Source organism: Leopardus geoffroyi, chromosome D1 (assembly GCF_018350155.1).
Source record: "Leopardus geoffroyi isolate Oge1 chromosome D1, O.geoffroyi_Oge1_pat1.0, whole genome shotgun sequence".
Lineage (NCBI taxonomy): Eukaryota > Metazoa > Chordata > Mammalia > Carnivora > Felidae > Leopardus > Leopardus geoffroyi.
The window spans coordinates 19,782,687-19,790,000 of record NC_059329.1 but is presented as its reverse complement, the minus strand read 5'-3'; the positions used below and the strand labels follow the sequence as shown (position 1 = coordinate 19,790,000).

The 7,314-nt window shown below is 46.6% G+C and overlaps 1 protein-coding gene and 1 long non-coding RNA gene across 3 annotated transcripts in view; one reads left to right on the top strand and one right to left on the bottom strand.

The window, feature by feature from the left end:
* The window catches only part of LOC123600819, a 9,168-nt gene extending 2,117 nt beyond the window's left edge, over positions 1-7,051 (top strand). Inside the window, exons 2-3 of the long non-coding RNA XR_006713837.1 lie at positions 1,588-1,733; positions 4,219-7,051. This is a non-coding gene — a long non-coding RNA (uncharacterized LOC123600819). The remainder of the gene's footprint in view (positions 1-1,587; positions 1,734-4,218) is intronic.
* Positions 1-7,314, bottom strand: part of UBASH3B (ubiquitin associated and SH3 domain containing B) — a 141,581-nt gene that overhangs the window by 66,098 nt on the left and 68,169 nt on the right. The window lies entirely within an intron of this gene.

Below are 7,314 nucleotides of genomic sequence, written 5' to 3'. Positions count from 1 at the left end.
TTTAATTGGAGAATACATTTGACCATTTTTAAGGTGAAAACAGTAAACGACTTATAAGTACTTTTCTACCTCGTTGGGGTTTACTTTGATGACTGAAAATCAAGGGTCTCAGGATGCTGTTTGCAAGTAAGTGGGAATCAAAATTTCTAAGAACAACAAGCTTTTAAGTTAGGTCTCTTATCCCAAACCTCCTGTCTCATTTACACAATTATCTCCCACTAAAACAGGGCTTATGCTGAAAACATGCGTGGGGGCAGCTGGATGGCTCAGTCGGTTAAGCGTCGGACTCTTGATTTCGGCTCAGGTCGTGATCTCACGGTTCGTGGGTTCGAGCCCCGCATGAGGCTCTGTGCTGACAACGTGGAGCCTGCATGGGATTCTCTCTCTCTCTCTCTCTCTCTCTGGCCCTCCCCACTCGCTCTCAAAATAAATAAAAGTAAACTTAAACCAGTGTGTCTAAATAGGGTCCTATCTCACTTTAAAAGGAATGCAGTTACATTTTTATAAAAAAATAAACACGCAAAGATGAATCTACTAATGCCACATCTGGCCTCATCCCCCCAGAGGCATCACCCCCCACTCTGCCTTCCACTTTGCTACCCCACTGCCCGCAGGAGCCAGCGCCCAGCTCGCCTGCCACGATGCTTCAGAGTCCACAGACCCTCGAGTAGGATGGTCTGTGTTCAGATCCTTGCTGTGTCATCGGGTGATCGCGGGCAAGTTACTCAAGCCCTCTAAGCATCGCTTAGCTCCCGTGTAAGATGGGGGCAGTCATGGGACCTGCCTCTTAAGGTTGTTCTGGGACTCAAACGAACTAAAACAAAGCACTTAGCACCCTGCCTGGCCCATACTGGACTCTCAGTGAACATTTTGTGGGCATTCTCATCCTGGAACAACAAATGATTCATGCTTCTCGGGGCCAAACGTCCTCTTTCGAATTACATGCTGGTTCCTCAAGAAAACAGGTCAGGAGAGCCCGTCCCCTTTTTCTTCACCTGGGAAAATGAAGCTCCCACATCAGGAGTCCATTCAAATATCAGCTTTGCTAAAGTATTTTCTTTAAAAAAGATTTTTTTTTTAATGTTTATTTTTGAGAGAGACAGACAGACTGTGAATAGAGGAGGGGCAGAGAGAGAGGGAGACACAGAATCCAAAGCAGGCTCCAGGCTCCGAGCTGTCAGCCCGGAGCCCGATGCAGGGCTTGAACTCATGAAGAGTGAGATCATGACCCGAGCCAAAATCAGATGCTTAACCAAATGAGCCACCCAGGTGCCCCTGAAGTATTTTCTTGTAGCTGCCCATCCCCCACCCACTTTGAAGCTGGTCGGTAGCTCCTACTTAACTGAGCCATAATCGACTGAACCTATTATGTCTTTGGGTCTTGCTCTGCCGCAAAATCTGGGACCATTTAGAACGCAGAACTGAATGTTGTTCCTCTTTGCACTATGGATGCCAAGTGCCCAAGCACTCAATAAATATTTATTGAATGAATAAAACAAAATGGAATCAAATGACATCTGCATGGATGCCAGGATGTATAGAGCATATGGCTTTAGAGAAATGTAATCCATATTACATCTTTTCCAGAAACCAGTTATTTCGGGCTGGAAATGAATTTAACCAAACCAGATGTCGTGGAAGACAGGAGAAAAAGAGAAACTGGGAGAAAAATGAGGGGAATGGTTTCAGGGTTTTGCTCTCTTTCCAGGAAGGATGTGTTCTCCATCTCGTAGGTAAATGCCTTCGCAGCTTTATGGGAAAGGGCTACCCTTGAGCCACTGCCCAGCCCCAAACACAAGCATCCGTGCATCAAGACGCATTGGTACAAAGCCCATGAAACACATCAATCCTCCAAATCAGGGAGGGAGCGGGGATGACACATTAGCCCTATTCTGGAAAGGAAACTTTTTGGAAGACGAGATTGTTGTTTAATTTTAGTACAGTACAAAACTAGCTCTCCTGAAAATCAGGCGAGAGCAAGGCCTTCGGGCACGCTACCAAGAGTGGGAGGGGAGGCAGGATGGGAACGGGAAGGACATTGACCGAAGAGTTCATTGTACGCTAACCGCCATCCTGGATACTTGACATAAAATATAATGCGCCAAAGAACCTTAGAGGTAGACAGTACCACCCCCACTCTCTTGATGGGGAAACTGAGTCTCAGCGAGGTTAAATGACCGAGGCAAGGTCACACGCTCCCAAGTGGTTTTTTGCTCTGTCTTAAAACTCTTCCGTCGACAATCACAGCGTGGATAGCTTTTCCCTAAATCCTTCTCCACTAGAGCCCATCCCTCCCTCCCTCTTCTGTTAATTTTCCTGAAACAAGGTGAGCTAAACGTATTCCTTTAAAACTGCCAGCGGTTCCCTTACATTCATAAAACAAAAACTCAAAGACTCCAACTCCATTCATGGTACATTCTTATAGGCTCCGCTCACCCCGTAACTCGTCCTGCCTCTTCGCAGCCATCACACTTGACCGTGGTCCCGTCATACTTCCCGCCAGCTTCTTTGGCTCATGCCTGCCCAGTGTCGTTCCCTTTAACCCCGCGAAAACCAATGCATCTTCTGCCGCACCTTCCCCTTCTTCCTCCCTGCGAACTCCTCCTCACCCCCCAATGATCCGCCCCCACCCTCTATCTCACTTTTCTTACTAGAAGCTACTGTAATCTGGCGCCTCGCCACTAAAACCGGCTCTAGAAACAGTGTGAAAAATAACGGCCCCTGTTTACTGAGCCTTTAGATGCTGATCTGAATACGGAACAATCACGCCCAAGTGTAGGCGAGGCTCCGTGTAAAATTCAGTGACTTGTCTAAGGTCACTCAGTAAGTAGCAGTGAGAATCTGGGTCACTAGGGTCTGGTCCACCGGGCTTTTCGCATTTCAGTCTCTCGTGACTTCTCAAGAGCATTTCACGTCACTGACGCTCCCTTCACCGCTCTCTGTTTTTTACGGCCCTGACGCTACGCTTTTGGTTTTTCCTCGGATTTCCCTAGCTATACCTTCTCAGCTTCCTTTGTAAGCTCGACTCCTCTGCAGGCACTTTGGTTGCTGGTATTCCTCGAGAGACTCTGTGCGGTTTTCCTTTACACATTCTGTGCGTTCTCTGTAGGAGATCTGAGCCATTCGCTGGGCTAGAAGTCCCACCTCTCCATTCCAATGTTGCCCTAATCCCTAGGTACCACCCTTTTCTCTTTCTTAACCTTTGGGCTTCCATCACATGTCCTGGAATGTATAATCAGTATTTGAACGTCTTGCTCGTACCGAAACCTCGTGTATTCAAACACCAAACTCGCCTTGCCCCCTCCCAACCTGCGTCTTTCCAGATTCTTTTGGTTAATGCCACACCATCCACCCAACTTCCCAAGTTATAAGCTCCAGATCACCCTTGACTTCTCCGCCCTTGCTTCCTTCTCAGATGCAATTAATCCCTAAGTCCTGTCCAGGTCTGCCTCCGAAATCACACACCTGTTCTCTCCAATCTGCTGTCCCCTCTCGGTGCTAACCCACCGTCACCCGTCTGACTACTGCAACGGTGTGTCTGTCCTAACAGATCTGTTGCTTCCAGCTTTGCCCTTTGCAATGTATTCTCCAGTTATGCAGTAATCTCACCACTCTTCTGCTTACAACCTCGATAGCTCCCTATACCCTTTGGGATAAATCTCCAGAACCTTAACCTGGTAAATAAGCCTGTGTGATCTATTCCGGCCCCTCCCGGCCTTCCTTCAGGCCACTCCCCCTGCTCTTATGTGCCACTCACATTAGATTTCTTTCAGTTCCTTGAACATGCCTCATTTTCCCACCACTGAGCAAGGGGACGCCTACTTCTCTTCGGGAACATTCCCCTACGCTCGTATCTCTACTCACCTGTCATGTCTCAGCTTAAACCTTCTGGGTTTGCTTTCCCTGATACCTCAGACTAATCTTTCTGTTGTTTATTCTCATGACAGCCCGTATTTCTCTTTTCCAGTATTCACCCTGCCTATAATTCCTTATTTAATGTTTTTTCTTCCTCCTTCTCATGTATATGTATTTGACTGCTATTCTCAGTGCCTGAGACCTACATGGCATGTGATAGATGCTCAGTAAAAACGAACAGCCTGGCGCAAACCCCCGGTGTGAAATCCTCCCGAGTCCCCCCCCCCCCCCCCCCGGCTTCTTCTATGCCCTCATAGCCCTTTGGTTTTCACTCAGCCTTGGTTAATATTTACTGTTTTACAGGTCTTCCTCCTCCATGAGTTTATTATGAGCTTCTTGAGGAAGAAGACCAGCTCTTCATCCTTCACGGTGCCAACGATGTTTGTTGAATTGAAGAAGAAAGAGCTAAAAGCCTAAGCCCTGTACAAGTCCCCAGACAAAAAGGTCAGAAACGTGGAATGAGGCTGTGCTTTAGCAGATGTTAGCTTGTCACTGTCCACGTCAAACACTGGCCATACCAGTGAGATAAACAGAAATTAGGAAACACTCACGGCTTCCCTCATCTTCCTCATGCCCAGTCCTCAAGCAGGAACCAAGGCATCCTGAGTGAGGCTGACTGCACGTCCTCTGCTCCATCCGCATGCTCCCCTGACTCGGGCCAGACTGTTTCTCACCTGTCGAGTCCCCTCTGGTTTCCCCTAGCCTTTCCTCCCTCTTGTACACCATCCTCATTGCTGGCGGGGTCATTATTCTAGAACTTAGATTTGACCGTATTACCTCTGCTTAAGCCTTCGGACTCCCTGTTAACTGAAAGATAGCATCTTTTCCACATGGCATCCGAGGTGCTCCACGGTGGTGCCCAAATCCACCCGTCTAGACTCAACCCTGCCATTATCCTCCCATCTCAACAACCCTGAACTCTCTCTCCCCCTCAATACGTTGTTTCCTTCCTTGTCTTTGCGCATGCTGGGCCCCTCTGCCCGGAAAACTGCTCCTCCTTCTCCACACATACATGTTCTCTACACACTTTTCTATATCCAGCCCAAATAGCTCTCTGTGCAACACAGTGGAGTTAATTGTTCCCACCAAGGCCTCATAGATCTGTTTGGGTATCCATTAAGCTGTGTGTTCATTTACAGAACCCAAAGACCATAGGACGATGTCTTTTACTTCTTTGATCTCCAACACCTATCCTATACTGGGTGCTCAAGAAATGTTGAATAAATAAAGGAATAAAGTCTAGGTCTTTGTGAGTCAGGTTGGTGGAACAGGCCTTCCTACCTGTCTAGGCTTTTGTTTCTTCCCTTAACTACAAGACTGTGTATTTAACCTTTCTTCATGACAAGCTGTTCTCGTTAGAGAAGAGTTATATTATTCTAGCTTTCAGTCACCCACTGGCTGATGGGTTATCCAATGGAAACTCTGTTGCCCGTCTACTATATGTATAAGAATTGCAAATGAAAGCAGCTTAGTGTGCTAAAAACAAGATCTTAAGTACATTCGAAGGTCAAATAAACAAATGGGGAATGTATGCCATTGGTATTATATGTGATTGCTTTAATGTCATTTTGCTGATAATTTATGCAGTTCCCCTTCTTTAGTCAACCCCTTAAGTGCAAATAATTGAGGGCTGTCAAAACATTTTCAATAACTCCGACCTTTGCACATATACGGTGAGTAAGAAGGTGTAGAAAAATTACTGGCCTTCAAAAAGGGGAAAGGTTCACTCCTGAATTGTTTAAGAAATGACAAAATGAGTTCATATAAAGCTTGATAGGGAACAGGAAGTTAAAAAAAAAAAGCTGTGATAAGGAAAGAGAAATGCTGACCCAGAAAAGATGATCTGAAAATGCAGAGGGAAACTTTTTTGACACAGATGTAATGTCAGATCATTGCTCTGAGGTGTTTTTTTTTTTTTTTTTTTTTTTTTTTTTTTTTTAAGATAGGGCTATAAAAGTGAGAATTGAACTCATGATTCTGTAAGACAAGCATGTCTGATGAGCGGGGGGAAATGGTTATTCACTCTACTGGAATTGCTTTAATGGAAACTTCTTGATGAGAGTTGTGTCTTAAAATACTCATCCAGTGATGAGGAGTTATTTCAAGATGTGAAGTCAAGGAGGTGGTTGCAGTGAGGTTCGTGTGTGAAGCACGCCATGTCTTTAGGATGCCGAGTGGAGCCAGATGAACAGTGTGCCAACAACTGTTCCCACTGGCCTTTTTGGACAGCTGGTTCCCATCCCAGGGACATACTGGCAGCCATCAGCAACTAGTAAATCTATGAATGCCGCCCAAGCAAAAGGGCGGGGCGAGGCCTTGAGCTCCTTCCTTTCTCCTTGGTAATCCCCATCTGCCCAGCAGAGTCCTTCCCTCTGGCTCAGCCGTCCTAAACTCTTCTCCGTTCTCGCTCTCTACTACAACAGTAGACAAGGCCCCCAGTAGACCTCCGGGCCTCCAGCCCGCTTTCTGTGCCCATGAAAACCAACAGCTTTTGAAGTGCAACTCTCAAGAGAGGAGAAATTAAATTTCAACTGTCCAATTCGGCTGTCCCTGTTCCGGTGCGTCGTTCAAGACCCAGGTCAATGTCAACTCCTCTGATGCTTCTTCCAGTTCTCCCAGGCAGCAAGACACTACTTCTCCTGTGTTAATACGTTTCTGTACATGCCTCCACTTTCATAGACTCCTATCGCTACTATGGTAATCTGGTTGCACACCTTGGGTGCCCTTAAAGTCAAAGACTCCAAGTCTCCATTCCCCAAGCCTAGCACAAGGCGTCTCAGTATGTGCTTGTGGAATGAATGTCCAGATGAATATACTTCCGAATGAAGAGCAAACGTGGGCAGATTTGTCTGTTGACATCCTTTTGAAGACAAGAGCCAAACATGTTGAATGGCAGCCATTGCCCATGTGAAACTTGAATTTGGGCTGAGGTTTGGTGCAAGGTGCCTGAGCCACATAAACAAGCAAACTGGAGGGCTGGGATTGGTTTCCAGTTAACTTATCGGTGACATACTTGGGGATGTGAACACTCCCCTTTCCAAAGTCAATACCCAGTCCTTGCCAGACATCTTCTCCTGAAGCACTTATTAAACGGGGCGCCACGGAGCTCCAGAAACAAAGGAGCTTGAGGAAAGCACTTTGCATTGATGATGGTTTGGATTAAAATTTAATTGGGTCTGAGATGGACTGAGTGGGAAGCTAAGGTGAGTTTCCTAGTGCAAAGGGGAGCTCATTTTCTGTTTGTGTGAGGTTACCTATTTGTTCACCCCACCCCTACACTCGCTCCCCATATCCACAGTCCTTTCTCAATTCCTATTTAGCACAAGGCTTGGGGTCTCTAAAGAGAGGAAGGCCAATTACATAGCCCATGTGGGTGGGAGACATTGACCCTGATATGCC